At 44.2% G+C, this 16,638-nt stretch overlaps 1 pseudogene across 1 annotated transcript; it reads right to left on the bottom strand.

Moving 5' to 3' along the window:
- Positions 1-2,469: 2,469 nt before the first annotated feature.
- On the bottom strand, positions 2,470-15,724 carry LOC116530023 (annotated as a pseudogene). Its single transcript, XR_004259793.1, has 3 exons — positions 15,487-15,724; positions 9,868-9,937; positions 2,470-5,532 (listed from the first exon to the last, which is right to left on the bottom strand). The product of XR_004259793.1 is annotated as a WD repeat-containing protein 82 pseudogene (transcript).
- Positions 15,725-16,638: the final 914 nt, after the last annotated feature.

Raw genomic sequence — 16,638 nt, forward strand, 5'->3', positions numbered from 1 at the left:
TTTTTAGTAGAGACGGTTTCGCCATGTTGGCCAGGCTGGTCTCAAACTCCTGACCTCAGGCGATCTGCCCACCTCAGCCTTCCAAAGTTCTGGGATTACAGACATGAGCCACTGCACCCAGCCTACTAAGTAGGTTTTATGTTGATCTGAATTATCAATGAGTGAATTTAGAATTAATGTCAAACTTTGTAGGAAGTTGAGCATGGCTTGCAGAGCAAGAATTTGGGAGAACACAGAAGGTTTGAAGAGCTAAAACAGGTGTTTTTGAGCAGCCACCAGGTGACCAAACAGATATAGTGATATAAAAATATGCAGCCGGGCGCGGTGGCTCACGCCTGTAATCCCAGCACTTTGGGAGGCTGAGGCAGGTGGATCACGAGGTCAAGAGATCGAGACCATCCTGGCCAACATGGTGAAACCCCGTCTCTACTAAAAACTACAAAAATTAGCTGGGCGTGGTGGCATGTGCCTATAGTCCCAGCTACTCGGGAGGCTGAGGCAGGAGAATTGCTTGAACCCAGGAGGCGGAGACTGCAGTGAGTCAAGATGGCGCCACTGCACTCCAGCCTGGCGCCTGGCAACACAGCAAGACTCTGTATCAAAATATATATATATACAACAGGATATATATATAAAATATACAAAAATATGCAACAGGATAACCTATATGGATTTAGATAGCTATAAGAAATGGGCTGAAATATATCAGAAAAATACTCAGATTTGAAACACAAGAACACAAGATTTACTCTGGGTCATTTTGTTTGTTTGTCTGAGACAGAGTTTCACTCTTGTCGCCCAGGCTGGAGTGCAATGGCACAATCTCAGCTCACTGCAACCTCTGCCTCCTAGGTTCAAGCAATTCTGCCTCAGCCTCCCGAGTAGCTGGGATTATAGGCCTGCACCACCACACCCAGCTAATTTTTGCTCAGGGTATTGATGAGCAAATGATGTTCACATATGAGCCCTCCTCTGTGAAGGGCCCAGGAAAAAAGTAGAACATGGCTCCGGCCAGAGCCTGTCAGAGTCAGGAAGGGCCTAGGTCACTTCTATTTTTTAAAGGATTCCCATATGTGTTTTTTCTTTTTTTTTCCTGTTGAAGACTGTAACATGGGCCAGGTGCGGTGGCTCACACCTGTAATCCCAGCACTTTGGGAGGCCAGGGCGGGCAGCTCACAAGGTCAAGAGAGAGAGACCATCCTGGCCAACATGGTGAAACCCAGTTTCTACTAAAAATAAAAAAAAATTAGCTGGGTGTGATGGCATGCGCCTGTAGTCCCAGCTACTTGGGAGTTCGAGGTAGGAGAACCACTTGAACCCAGGAGGCAGAGGTTGCAGTGAGCCAAGATTGTGTCACTGCACTCCAGCCTTGTGACAGAGCAAAACTCTGTCTAAAAAAAAAAAAAAAAAAAAGGCCAGGCGCGGTGGCTCACACTTGTAATCCCAGCACTTTGGGAGGCCGAGGTGGGTGGATCACAAGATCAAGAGATCGAGATTGGCCTGACCAACATGGTGAAACCCAGTCTCTACCAAAAATGCAAAAATCAGCCAGGTGTGGTGGCACGCACCGACAGTCCCAGCTACTTGGGAGGCTGAGGCAGGAGAATCGCTGGAATCCTGGAGGCAGAGGTTGCAGTGAGCCAAGATCGCCCCCACTGTGCTCCAGCCTCATCACAGAACGAGACTCTGTCTCAAAAAAGAAAAAAAAAAAGGACTGTAACTACAAAAGGGACATAAAATGTATATATAGTAGAATAACAACTATGTAAACACACCAAAAATCTGTGCACAGAAAAGTCTAGGGGAACATTTAACACCAAAAGATTAACAGTGGTAGCATTTGGGTGGCAAACTGATTCTTTCTAAAATTCTCAAATTTTCATTAATAAGCAGTAATTATAATTGCAATGGAAAACAATTTTTTTTAAGTACCCCTCTGGCTGAGCAGCTCAGTGTTGCTGTCAAATACACATCAGTGGCTTTGGCCCTGACTCCTAAGAGGGTGGCAAATGCTGCTGCCCCACTCCCCATCCACCCCCAAGAGAGCTTGAGCACCTCTGGCTCCGCTGAGAGAATCCATGCAGCCCCAGCCCTCAGAACTTCTTCTTTTGTTTTTGCCTTATCCCCTACCACATCATCTCCACCCAAGTCCAGGTATACCTTTTCCCTCTCCTTCTTAACTCAGGAGGCGCTTTGCAACCACAGGGCCCAAAACATGAGGTGGCATGTTTTCAAAGAACCTGGCGCCTCAGTTTGGGATACACAGGAAGTCAAATACAAATCATTTTTCCTGCTGCTGGGTAAGTCATGTTTTGCAGCCGCTCTGGTTGCAAATATGTGAACTTATGTAGCCTTTCCTGTCAACCCACGGTTCTAAGCACTCTCTCTTAGCAATTATTCCTATCATGAATTTTCTACCCTGAAAAGCCAGGGGTGGGCAGTAACAAGATCATTTGGTTTCTAAATGTCTCCTCTCTGGGAAAGCAGAGCTATACAGTGGGTAGCATCCTGCAGATTCTAACCTATATTTGGGAAAGGTGTACACCTCTTGCACTTTCAGTTTGAGAAGGAACAAGTCAAAAAGTAATTGCTTTAAAAGTGCTAGCAATTCACAGCCTATTCCTGCCGCTGAACAGAAATTGTGATGCTTTGATTTACTCCCTAGCAGCTACGTATTTTTGAGCAAGTCATAACCTTCTTGTGCCTCAGTTTCTGGATCTGCAAGGAGTGTTGCCTGAATAAATGTTTGTTTAGGAACTTAGTAAAATGACATACCACTCTTTCTGCTCTAAGAAGGCCATCAGCCAGCTGCAGCTTGCCTCACTCAGCCTGGGCCTGACTAGAGCCCCTTCCTCTTCTGAGAGAAAGCAAAGCAGCAAGCAAGCAGACATACCAGGTAAACGGGAGTGATCTATCATTGGCAATGAGGCCTCAAACTGCAAATGCTCTTGCTCCAGCACCCTATCCCCAAATGCCACCAGCCAGACACAGAAGCCATGCAAGAGTGACTATCTCTCTCTCTCTCTCTCTCTCACACACACACACACACACACACACACACACACACACACAGGCACAGACAGAGCACCACCAAGCAAAAAAGGGGGCTAATACTGCAGACAGGACCCCAAAGTGCGGCTTGAGGAACACAGGGAGACATCCCCAGACCCTCACTTAGCTGCCATGGAAACAGCAAACGCTATAAGCTTTGCTTCATTCAGTCCTCCAAAATGAATACGTTAATAGGAAAAACTCACTAACACTTGTGGCAAACACTGTCAGCAAGGAACAGTCTGTCTCCTGGGCTGCAGGACTCCATCTGCTTCAGCTGAACTCTCAGAAACTACAGATGAGATATATGCAAATGCATACACATACATGCATATCTGTATGCACACAGATCTATTTAAATGAAGGTGCATACACTGTGCTAAAATACGACAGAAATCAAAGGTCATATATAAAAAAGCTAACTGTAACACAGGCCTAGAAGCAGCTCTTGGTTGGGAACTGGGGAAAGGGGTGGGATCATCTGAAGACTATATACAAAATCTGTGGTGGGCAGGGAAGGCATCAGTGTAAACAATTCAGACTCACTTCACAATACTGGCCCACAAGAAAGTGTGACATGTCTCATGTACAAAAATAGACTCCCACCTTGCTTTTATACATCAAGCTTGGTGGGCATCCAGGGGGACCATGGGTTTGTCTTAATGACAGGGCACTGCATCAGGCTGTTGCTAAACCTTCCAGCCCTAGGAACTCACCTACTACCCTCCCCCTTTCCTCCCTCTCAGGCCCTTTTCCCACCCAATACTACAGCCTGAGGCCTGCCTGACCACCTAGCCTCACACAACTAACTGCAGTGACTAACTGCATGGCTTCCTGCACGCAAGGTCCTCCTGTATTTGTCCCTTTCTCTGACCCCAAGATACATTAAAACAGTTCTTTAAATGCTTGGCACCTAAGAAACAGGATGATGCCACAAGTACACAGGGACGCCCCGTAACAAGACATGCAGGTGAGGGCAAGGGGAACTGAGCTGCCTGAGAACGTCAAAACCAGGACTAGCTTCCCATGCATTCAGAGGGGTAGGAGAAGGGATGTGCAGAACTGATGACTTCATCAGCTCCTCAGCAGCATGTACATTCAGACTGAAGCTGTCTCGAGAGCCCCACTATACCCAAATCGTGAGTCTGGTCACTCCTCCAGCACTGCACTCCTCCAGGGCTTGGTGCAGTGACAGCTAGAAAAGCTGAGTTCCAATTGAGTCTGTGGCACCAGAGTCTTTTGAAGACGCTCAGCAAAGTAATCATTTTCTTTTGAGCAGATGTACAGCACAGCCATGGGAAGGCCATGTAAAAGGATGTTCTCCAGCCCAGTCAAACGATCCAATCCCACTATTATCTCAGTCCCCTCTGAGTTTTTTCCTGCTGGTCGCCCTCACTGTACAGAAATAGCCAAGCAGCATCAGGGTCAGTTATCAATGGTGGGCAACCAGAAGGCCATGTTGGAACACGAACTGGCAAAAGTCATGAACTTGGGGTTGAATTGCCAACAGGTAATTGGGCCTGTGTGTTTACCATCCAACACAGCTACTTTTATACCTCTCTCTCCGTTCCAGACATGGTCTTGTCATCCTCTGAACCAATCATAATAAACTGAGAGTCTGGAGTAAATGAAGCCTGCAGTGTGACAGCTTTGCTGTTGGCGTAACCCCCCAATGTGTGCATCACCCCTCCTTTGAATGCTTCAGGGAGAGGAATGAAGCTGCCCTTGGTGGAAATGAGGATGAGCTTGCCATCGTTGCTGAAGTCCTGTCCACTCACAAGTTCGATCATACTGCATCTTAAAGGTAGCAAATGGCCCCTTATCAAAAAAACAAAGGTCATAAAGTTTGACCATTTCAGAGCTGACACCAGCAGCGAAAATTAACCCTTCTGGATCAGAAGAACAAACTGACTTCCCCTGGAGATGCATGAGGCCCTGGCAGTTAGGAGCCCAGAGATCCCAGAGTCGAATGGTCTTAGCAAGAGACCCAGAAATTAAAGCGTCATCCGCAGGTGACATGGACAAGGCCACCACCCTTTGGCTATGTCCAGGAAAGTATCTAATGTATTTATTGTCATGCAAGGAGAAGTAACCAATAGTACCGTCTATTATGTGAGAGTAAACAACTGTGTTTGCCGCATGAGGTCCACGCCATATTTCTTACTGAACAGGGTTCTCTTTGGTTTGCCCTCCTGGCAGTCATACAGCACGATGGAGTCGTCGTCGCTGCTTGAGGTGACCGTTTCGCCGTTGGGGCTGAAATCGAAACGGTTAATCTCGTCCGAGTTTTCGCAGAACACCTTGGCAACGCGGAAGCTCCGCAGCACGCGGTAGGTCAGCTTCCCGGAGGCGTCGGGGAGGGCGGCGGCGGTGCAGGGCCGGGGCGGGCGGGGTGCCGAGGGGCCAACCCGGGCGAGGCGCGCGACGCGCTGGCGGCTGGGGGACAGTGGCCAACTGTTGAGCCACCTCCTCGTCTTCCGCCTGCTTGGACGACAGTCTTATGGCTGGACTGTGGAGCCTCGCCGACCGTTCGTCCTCACAGCCACCTCACAGGCAACCGGCGCGGCGCCGGCTCACTGTGTCCGCCATCTTGGGACGACAGGCAGAAACCGAGCGGATCCCAATGCATAGATATATTTAAATATATTTTTTTAGACACAGGCTCCTGCTGTGTTGCCCAGGCTGGACTCAAATGCCTGGGCTCAGGTGATTCTGCTGCCTCAGCCTCCTTCGTACCTCAGATTACAGGTACATGCCACCATGCCCAGCTCTGTTATTTTTTTGAATGACAAAGCAGGTTTTTGAAAATGATAGTTTTAAAATATTTTCATTTAACAGATTAACACCTTTAACACATAATTTATAATGAATGTATGTATTAAGTTGAGCCACATGAAACTGGATATTCAACTATTTTTTTAACCTAGAAAATCAATGAGGTCATGTAGTTTAGCCTAATACAACCTCATTTTTAGGTAAATGTTAGAAGTCTGTATTTGAGGCCCTGCCTTTAGTGTCTGTGAGGCCCTAGCTAAGTGAACTGCTGCCCGTCCAACTCTCCCAATACTGAGGGCATCCCAACTGCGTGTAAGTGTGAATGCTCAACCTCTAAACAAAAGGGATCTAAGCCCTCTGACCAAGCAGTGGAGACTGACTGTGGGGCTAAAAGAAAACTGAAATCTAGAATTCTAAATTCTGGAGAAGCCTATAATATATATTGAGAAGGAAATGTGTGAGATATCTTCGTATGTTTTTCCAAGTACAAATGCTGGAGGCGTCTCTGTCCTAAGTTCCCAAGAAGAAAACGCAGCAGTGCCTGATGCATAGTGGGCCTACAGAAATGTTAACAGGCTCATTTTCTCCATCACTCAACTGATTGTCTCCTCACTCGCTACTACTAAAGGTAAGATCGGTTCTGTTTTACTCATTCTTCCCAACTTCAACACTGAAAACGTTGTTAAACAACTCCAAGCTCTTTCCTTTCCCTTTTGCTCTGATCTCAGACATATACCGTCCTCCGTCTTCCCTTAATTTCCTTGCCCACTTGCTTCTCTGGCCTTCCCTTTCTCTACATCCTTTTTGCCTTTGCCTCCTCCTGTGCCTGTGGTAACCACTGGGTAGTAAATGAAGAAGCCATTGCATTCCCCTACCCCCACTTCATATCCTAAACTCACCTTCCCTGACCTTGAGAGGGCATGAGATGCATCTCGGTGCTCTCAATAAAGCAAAGTTGTTTTAATAAGCCCAGTGAGATTAAAATGTTGAAATTCTTCTCACTCTCATCACTGCAATGTGAGATGGATTCAAATATATTGCAATACCATAGCCTTGGTTCCTTCCCAGATACCATGTTTATACAATCCATCCAAGCAGGAGCTTAGTAGCGGCACATGAGTCCACTGAACTGAATACTTCCCTAATTGCACAATTAACAGGTGGCACACATTTGAATTGGCAGCTGGACTGCAGTAGGTGGAAATAAGAAGGTTGTGTTCCTTTGTGTGTGAAGTCATGTATACTTTTTCCAGCATATGATGAAGTTGCAATAAGAAGGAAAATCTGGACTTCAGCTTTTGGGTTTTCCTCTGGATATAAAGTTTAGAGAATCTCTCCATGCTGTAAAACTTTGTAGCATTTTGTATCGGTTGTGGAGCATCATTTCCTTAATCCTGCCTCTCAGTGTCAGGATTTGCATGCCTGGTCTTATCCTTGAGCAGCTGCCAGGTCCTACAGATTTTCACATTCCAACATCATCCCTTTACTCACCCAGCGTCTCGCATAAGTCCTTTGAATGCACAAAGTTAGCATTCAATGACTATTTATTGCACTATTAAAGTTGCTTTGCTTTGGAGCTGTTTTTATCTAACCCTTCCTTCCACTGTCCCATTTTATTTAGAAGAACTTAGTATTTTATATATTAGAAGGATGGCTGTTAAGGGATTCAAACTGGCAGGTCTCAACAGCTGCATTTTTTGGGGGAAACTCTTAATACACAGGAGTGGTCCCCAGTGATCACATTAGTGTTCTGGGACCCTACCTTGTCTCCCCAACACATCCTACCATAGCTGATTGATCCAGGGAATATACCTAACAAACTGTCACTTCCAGATATTTAAAACCTTAAGGGAGTGGGCTTAAGCTGAGTTCTAGTAAAGACTTGGATCCTGAGGGAAGATTCAAAGGCTTATTTATAATTTATTTATTTTCATTTTTCTTTTTTTTTTTTAAGAGAATTTCAAAGCTACTGCAAATCAACAAAAGCTTATCACTAGGGCTGTCCTTATTCCCACTTCACCTGATCTCTGGTCTTTCAGCTCCTCAAATCCTACGAGCTGCCCCAGCATCCTTCTAGGTAATTCCTTTTGTTGTCAAGTTGACTAATACCCATTTCTGTTGCACACATTCAGTTGACCTAAGCCAACACAACGATTGGGAGGGGCACAGAGAAAGTCTGTTAGGCTTTGAGCCTGATGCCACCTTCAACTTGCTGTGTGGTAAGTTACAAGCCAACTTGAACCTCACACTGTCATCTTTAAATACATGTTATCAACAGAGATTCAAGACAATGCCAGCAAGAATATATTGAAAGATGGACAGAATTGTAAGATGCAGACGTGGCAGAGAAAGTATATTCTGAGAACGATGAACAGCACAGGAAAAGACATGGGCATAGGAAAGCAGGGGCCTCTTTGGAAAGTAGAAAGAACCCCTCTGGAGCATAGGGTTTCTTGTTTTAAAATGTAATGGTTTTATTATTATTTAGGTATAGCCAGGCCAGCAGATTAGATGACTGTTATCAAAAAGATAGTTGTACTCACAGATGCCAAGAGAAGCAGGTATGCCATACTACAGGGGCCACTCAAGGAAGCACCAGCATCTGTCAGGAGGCAGAAGGAAATGAGAAAACATGAGCAAGAGCCTTTATGGTGGTTTCCATGGGAAAGAATGGGCAAGGCAGATTAAGGAGATTAAGGATTGACTAGTTTGAATAATTTCAGCTAGCTCAGGGGCATAGGGACTACCCTTAGTTGTCTGGTAACTGGCCCTGGAGTGATCAGGGTAGGAGATTATGGTCCTAAGTATGACAGCCCAACAGAGAAGATATTTGCAGCTGTGGGCTCTGGATTGGTTGGTTTGCCTTTGAAAGGTGTGCTCAAGGGCAAGTTGTTTATTATGGTCTCTAGGAATTGGCTAGCCCTGGAAGGGGCAGCCACTCCAGGGTCAGCAAATCCCCAGATGTCAAAGCATTAAAATACAAAAAATAAATAACTTGGTTAACACATTCCTGTAGGAAAGTACCAGGATTTGAAGGAAGAAATGGAAGCTGAGTGTAGATTATAAGGGACCACAAATGTTAAACTAAGGAGTTTGGTTTTCATTCCACAAATAATGTTCTGAAGCACCCTGAAGGATTCTGAGCAGAGGAATAATACCAGAGCTGTGTATTAGGAATATTACTCTGGTGTCTTTGGACAGGATGGGGTAGCATTTAAGGACCAGATCAACAGGTCCAAGTAAATACTGGATGTGGTATTGAGGGAAAAATAGGAATAAAAACCAACTGCAAAATTTCAAGCCTTTTTAACCGGAGAATAGTGCTACTATTAATAGATACAGGTGTCTGAAAAGAAGACATCTCTAACAGGAGACAAGAGATAAGTGGGCAGAAATAATGAGTTGTGCTTCAGAGATGTTGATGTGACCATGTCCAACAGGAGTTCTCGTGTAGTGTTACGTGTGTGATTATCTGGCATTTTGTGTGTCTCAACTCCCCAAACTGTCAGAAGAACCTCACAGGACTTGTATCTTACTGGCTTTGTCCCTCCCTCATACCTAGTGCAGTGCCACATTCCTCTGGTCCTTGCCGAGATCCTTTGCAAGGTTAGCACAGGCTATTTCTCGGGGGGCACATCTACCAGAATTTGTCCCTGTAGGAGAAGAACCACTCTGGGCTCTCTGACTGCCAGGCTGGGGTCTAAAGATGTCACGAGTTTGCACGCTCAGGACATGGTTAAGGCTTAACTCTAGTGAGCCATGGTTTCCTCACACTACATAAAACCCTTTCTGAATGTTCTCTAAGATCTTTTCTAGTGCCAAAATTCTGTGAATAACTTCTGAGATATTGTAATGCTAGAAAGGTACCTAGAGCTACCTAGCAGATCAGGGAAATTGCCTACCCTAGTTATTTCAATATCAAATTTAGGCAAGCCTCTTTCATCTTGACTCCTACTAGACCTGGTTAACCTGAGAAACAATTAATTCTAAAGGTATTAAACTCTCTCTATTCTTTCCCCATCCTCTTAACCTTGTTCTTACCTTATGCCCAACACAAGGCACCCCCACCAAGTTTGCTTCTCTATTGGGGTCAGTAGGTTCCAATTTATACCTCAAACACAACAGGCAGATGTCAATCACTGAACTAATTCAGGACTTCTTTGGAGTATTCTAATTCGAGTACAAGAACGTGGGCCATAAATGGCAAATAAAACATACATGCAAAATGTAAAGTGGTATGATGAAGAAGAAAACAAGAGAAGGAAGGGGGAAAGGAAGTCACAGTTTTTAAGGGTCTTCCATATATGGCTCTTTACTAGATTTCCTGGGTCCTTGTGTTAACCACTCCGATAGTACCTTGAACTTCAATTTTAACATCATCAGTGTTGTAAACATATTCAGTATCTCTCTTCCTGTTAGAATGTATGTTCCATGAAGACAGAGACTATACAATGTCTGTCTTATTTACATCTCTATTCTGGTTCCTCCCAGAGTTCCAGGCAAATGGTGGCTGGTAGGTAAGTATTACATGAATAATTGAATAAACACATTTAATCCTGACAGTGATGCAAAGTAATAATATCTCAATTTTACAGAAGTTGAGGCTCAGAGGGATACAGTGACTTGCCTGTGGTCACATGGCTAGAAAGTTGAAAAATCAAAAGACTGAAAGTGGCTACCTGAAGCCAGGCTCCTCTATTCCCCGACAAGTCCCTTGTGAAAACTCTCCCATGCAGTTTCACAGTCATGTTCTGTGTCTGTTCTTTGTAACAGAAATGGGCCACAGATAACTTAAGCAAAACAGAGTTTAATGGATGATATCAGGGGTTCACAGAACGGAAGAACAATTAAGAAACTGGGGCAGAGAAACTTCCAGGAGGAGGAGTGAGTAAAGGCTGAGCAAGGTCCATGGAATCAGCTCTTCTCCAACAGGTTTTTTTCATTCTTTCTCATCACTCGTCTCAATTCAGAGTCCAGGAGAGAGAATTTAATTGGCTAAAGGAGGGCAGAATGCTTTATTGACAGCCCCACCAAGACTGTATGTAATGGGAAAGAGGAAATTCCCCCCAAATAATCCAAGTGATCTTACCATAAAAAAGTGGGAGTGTGTTCTAGGCATCCAAAAAATAAAAATAAAAATAAAAAGCAGTGTCCACGGCAAACTGCTACATGGAGACTGCCAACACCCTGAACGAGAAATGAGTCCTCCCCTCAAGCTGCTGCTTTCCTGTTCACCCCCAGGAGGTGCTCATGGAGGATGAGGGGGTAAATGGGGGATCTATCACAGTGCCATCCTTGAATGCCAGCAGGGCTCCTCCTTAGAAGTTTCTAAAGTGTTGAAGAAAGTGAGAACTCACTTGTCTCCCATCCAACACCCACCCTCCCCCAGCTAACTTGACTAGGCTTTTTTTGTTGTTGTTATTGCTTCTGTTTTTGTTCACACCTTCCTGTGGGATCATTTCAAAACCCTATTTCCTGATGACCCAACATCCTTCTGCAATCAACTAGCAGGGGGTGAAGCCTGCCAAAACCTCAGGTAGCAGATCTGTCGGGCACCATTTTCAGCAACATCCTGTGTTCGCAACTTTCTAACTCAGCTCCAAATGCCAAGTTTGGTTTGTGAAAATTTCCATGGCCTCCTGCTAAGCTACTCTTCTCATATCCCAGCTCACAAACACAGAGATGTTGACCTCTCATGCTGGGCCCCAGCCACCACCCTGTCCTCTGTATCATCATTGCCTTACACCCGGCATTTTTAATGTTGATAATAAGCTCTGGCTTCTGAAGTATCCCAACAACCACTTTTGGGAGGGGGTCATATTAGGAACCCAGAGGGGTTAAGGAACCCTTTTATAGTCACACGGTGTAATGGTGGCAGAACAGTACTGGAAACTAAGGCTCTGGCCACATTCCCAGCCTTCTTCCCCAATAAGGCAGCTTATTCAGTACAGTGAGAGGCTTATAATTCTGCTATAATATACCCAGAGAACCACAGTTCTACAGTTGCAACAAAGCTCTGACTTTTCTCTAGAAGTAATTGGTTTCATAATTTTCCCTCACATCCCATACATTACCTTCAATATATATTATTTTTATTTTTTTAATTAATTATTTTTCTTTTTTTCTTAGAGACAAGGTCTTGCTGTCACCCAAGCTGGCATGCAGTGGCACAATCATAGCTTACCACACAGCCTCAAACTCCTGTCTTCAACTGATTCTCCAACTTCAGCAGTCCAAATAGCTAGAACTATAGGTGCTACCATGCCTGGCTATTTTTTCTAGAGTCAGGGTGTTGCTATGTGGCCCAGGTTGGTCTTGAACTCCTGGCCTGAAGCAATCCTCCTATCTAGGTCTCCCAAAGTGCTGGAATTACAGGCATGAGCCACTACACCTAGCCAATATGTATATTACTTTTAATGGTACAACTATCTTGAGATTTACCATTAGCCTCATTTCAGAGGGAAAAACTGAGGTTTAAAGAGGGTAAATAATTTGTCTGAAGTTCGTATGGTTAGTAAGTAGTATAATCAAGATTCAAACCTAGCATGCTGGCTCCAGAGTCCCTATGTTTTTTCGTTGCACTTAAATTCATTACGATCTCCCATAGGTGTTTTCTGTCCTCCTGTAACCACACATGCACATATACATATACTCACGCACATACACACACACACACACAAACCCCTTCTCCCCAAAGATCTATCTAGCAATCTCTCTGTCCTTTGTTTTAACAGCTTTATTGAAGTATAATTTATATACCATAAAATTTACCTATTATAAGGATACAGTTTGATTTTAAGTAAATTTATACACTTGTACAATAATGACAATTACAATAATTCAACTTTAGTGCCTTTTCTAGAAATTTCGCATAAAAAAAGATACAAAACATATTTTATGTCTGATTTTTTCTACTTAGCATGTTTTTGAAATTTATCCATATTGTTGCATGTATCAGTAGTTCATTCCTTTTTATTGCCAAGTAGTAGCCCACTGTATGAATATAACACATTTTGTTTACACACCAGCTAAGGGACATTTGGATTATTTCCAGCTTGGAGTAGTATGAATAACATGGCTATGAACACTCGCATATAAGTCTTTATGTGAATCTATGTTTTCATTTCTCTTGGGTAGATACTTAGGAGTTTAATTGCCAGGTCATATAGTAAACATATGTTTAACATTTTGAGAAACTTCCAAACAGTTATCTAAATTAGCTGTATCATTCTATGGTTTCAATTTCCCCACATCCTTGTTGACAGTTGATATTATCAGTGGGTATTAATGGTTCATTATTGTTTTAATTTGCATTTCTCTAATGAGTAATAATGTTGAACATCTTTTCATATACTTAGTGACCATTCATATGTCTGCTTTGGTGCAATATCCAAATCTTGCTCATTTAAAAAAATCAGTTTGTCTTATTGAGTTCTTTATATTTTCCGAATATAAATCCCTTATCAGATATATGATTTGCAAATATTTTCAAGTCTGTGGCTTGCCTTTCCATTTTCTCAATAGTATCTTCTGAAAAACAAAAGTTTTAAATTTTGATAAAGGTGAATTTATTAATTTTTAAGGATCATGTTTTTGGTATCACATCTAAGAAACCTTTGCCTAATCCATGTTTCTCCTATGATTCCTTCTGGGGATTTTATAGTTTAACTCTTACATTTAGGCTGTGATTCATTTTCAGTTAATTTTTACACATGGTTGGTATGAGGTAAGGATTTTTTTTTTTTTTTTGCACAGGAATATCCATTGCTCCAGCATCATTTATTGAAGATGATTGAATTACCTTGACACCCTTGTCAAAAATCAATAGACTATAAATATAAGAGTTTATTTCTGGAATCTGTTCTTACAGATTCCATTGATGTATATGCCTGTCTTTAAGTCAATGCCACACTGTTTTGATTACTGTAGCTTTATTTTAAAATCCAACTTTGTTCTTTTTCCAAGTTGTTTTGATTTCTCTAGGTTCTTTGCATTTTCATATAAATTTTAGTACCAGCTTGTCAAGTCCTACAAAAAAAAAAACACCTATTTTTTATATGGGTTGAGTTGAAACTATAGATTGATTTGGGGACAATTGCTATCTTAACAATTTGAATCTTCCAATCCATGAACATTGTGTATCTCTCCATTTGGTTAGATCTTTTTAAGTTTTTCTCAACAATGTTTTGAGGTTTTCAGTATATAGGTCTTAAACTTCTTTTGTTAAAATTATCCCTAAGTATTTTATTCTTTTTATGCTATTATGTGTGCAATTGTTTTCTTAACTTCATTTTTGGATTATTTGTTATAGTGTGTCCTGCAACCTTACTAAGTTTACTTATTTGTTCTAGTAGATTTTTATAGATTTCTTAGGCTTTTCTACATACAAACTCATGCCACCTGTAATAAGGACAGTTTTACTTCTTCCTGCTTCAGTCTGTATGTCTTTAATGTCTTTTCTTGCCCTTGTGCACTGGCTAGGATCTCTTGTATAAAGCTAAAGAGAAGTGGTGAGAGCAAACATTCTTGACTTTTTCTGCCCTGTCCTTTTGACCTGTCCTGGATGTTCTGTTTTCAAAGGGAATCCTGATGCCTCTTACAGAGAGGAGAAGGAAAAGCTTTTCTACTTCCTTAGAGGGTCCCTTCAGCATCTCCTTCTGCTTTCTTGCCTAAAAGACTTATGAAACTCATAAGATACCCATCTCTCTCTCAAAGGTCCCTCTGGAGCAGCCTCATCCTCAGCACCAGAGTTGTAGTACCTCAGAGGAGTAGCACTTGCTTTTTGTCCCCTTCCATGGGGATTCAGTGAGAAAGAATTAAACATTAACTACAATGTTTGAAACTCTGGTGAAAGATCTTCCTAAACCTCAAAAGGAGCTGGGAATGAGTCTCAGGAGAAGACCCTGACAGCTGAGACCTTCCTAGGCACTGTGGGGTTCTGCAATTAGCCCGCCTCTCTACACTCCAGCTGCCTGTGCTCTCTTCTCTCCCATGCTCTTCAGAACACCTGCTAAACTCCAAACAGGCTAATCCTTCCAAAACCCCATAATCACACCATGCTCATCCCCAGGGCTTTGGCTAGGTTGCCCCTTCCCTCCTGGAATGCCTTCCCACTTTCCTCTGCTTGTCCATATCCTGCCTTCATTCAGCACCTAACTCCAGTTCTTCCTCTTCCACAAAGCCTTTCCTGATCACTCTGGCCTTCAGAGATATCTCTACAGCTGTACTCTGCCACCCAATTTAGCACATGATCACGGCAGGTTTGTACCATGTAATTAGTGTAGGTTTTCCCTGGCCACTTGGATGTAAGAAACTTCACATTTATTTGTTCTATATTATGATCTCTGGCTTGGCGCCAGCCACGAACACTAATGAGAAATCCAGTATCAGCCACTAACAGGGACGCCCCCTCCTTTCTGAGGTTCTTGTAGTGGCTGTTAGGGCTGGTCTTTCTTTCAGCACACTGTTATCACTGACAGGTTATTCACTATCTATGCCCCAAAGCCCATTAGGTAGGAAGTGGGAGCCAAATTCAGCCGCTATGCTGAGCACAGTGTGACCTCTCAGCAAATCCTTGTTGACAAACTGGCATGGGGTGTGCTGAGTCCCCTCCTACTGCCCCCACCCCCACGCCCACCCCCCAGGACCTGTTCTTTGTACCTCTCGGCACCGCGCAGTTTCCCAGCGCTCCTCGACTCTTCGCAGGGCCGGGCAGTGGCCACCCCGGATTGGTTAGGCTTGTGCCCTCGTGATCATGGAAGTGGGCCGGGAGCTTGGTGAGTCGGTGCGGCTGGAGAGCTTGGACCCCGAAGCCCAGAGCTGCAGTCAGCACCCTCACGCTGCGTCCCTGGCAGTCCCTGCCTTCCGGGGGCGGGCTGGGGGCCTCGGGCAACCGCATCCGAGGTCCTGGAGCCCGTCAGGTCCCATGGTTCACGTCTTTTCACCTGGAGACAGCATGCCTGTCTCTCGGCTTTGCCAAAGTTTCCTTCACACGAGGAGGGCCCTGAATTACAGAAGTTGCTTTTCACCGGTCAGTTTCAGCCACCCTGGCGCGAGTCCCTCGTTCGCCTTTGTCAACGAGGCAAAGACTCAGTTGTTCACCCAACTGTGTCTTGCTGGGGGGCAGCCCTTTCCCTGCCCTTCCCTTCTGTCTTAGAAGCCCCAAGTGTGCCTTTCCCTGACCCTGCTCTGAGGCGCGTGGAAAATCTGCTTCTGGCGCAGATTCCGAGTTTTGACCTCCCCTCATATATGTCTTTCGCTTCTGCCCACGTGGGGCCACTTTGGCATAGCTGGGAATGGAGCCGGGGAGGGAGGAGTGGGTCGGAACAGGTTGCAGCTGGCAGCTCGCTTATTAGGTGTTATTTTACTGCTGGGCAAAAAAGACCACAATAGCACTCCCAGGGAGGCCTCTAAAGCTCCAGGCACGGTGTGTCGCGGGACCATCCAGTGCTGGCCCTGTGCGGGACAGGACGCGGTCTGGCTGCTGCCCTGGGCGCTCAACATCAGGGCTGTCAGAGGGGAGTGCCATGTGAGTTCCTGACAAATGGAGGTTATTTTATTCCCGGGATTTACAACCCGATGTATTTTCAGGGAGGCCCTTCCTAGGTACCTCCACTTCTCAGTCTCTCAACTCAGCAGCCTCCATCCATTTCCATGAATCTGCTGGACTCGCTCCTGCAAAACACGGTGTGAAATTGACTTCTAATTGGAAGGAAGACTTTCTTTTCCAACCCCATCCACTGCAATTCTTCTGTTTTCAGCACTCTGGTGTTCTGTTTGATTTTTTTTTTTTTTTTTTTTTTTTTTTTTTTT

Source organism: Sapajus apella, unplaced genomic scaffold (genome assembly GCF_009761245.1).
Source record: "Sapajus apella isolate SASKATOON/1434 unplaced genomic scaffold, GSC_monkey_1.0 scaffold64, whole genome shotgun sequence".
Lineage (NCBI taxonomy): Eukaryota > Metazoa > Chordata > Mammalia > Primates > Cebidae > Sapajus > Sapajus apella.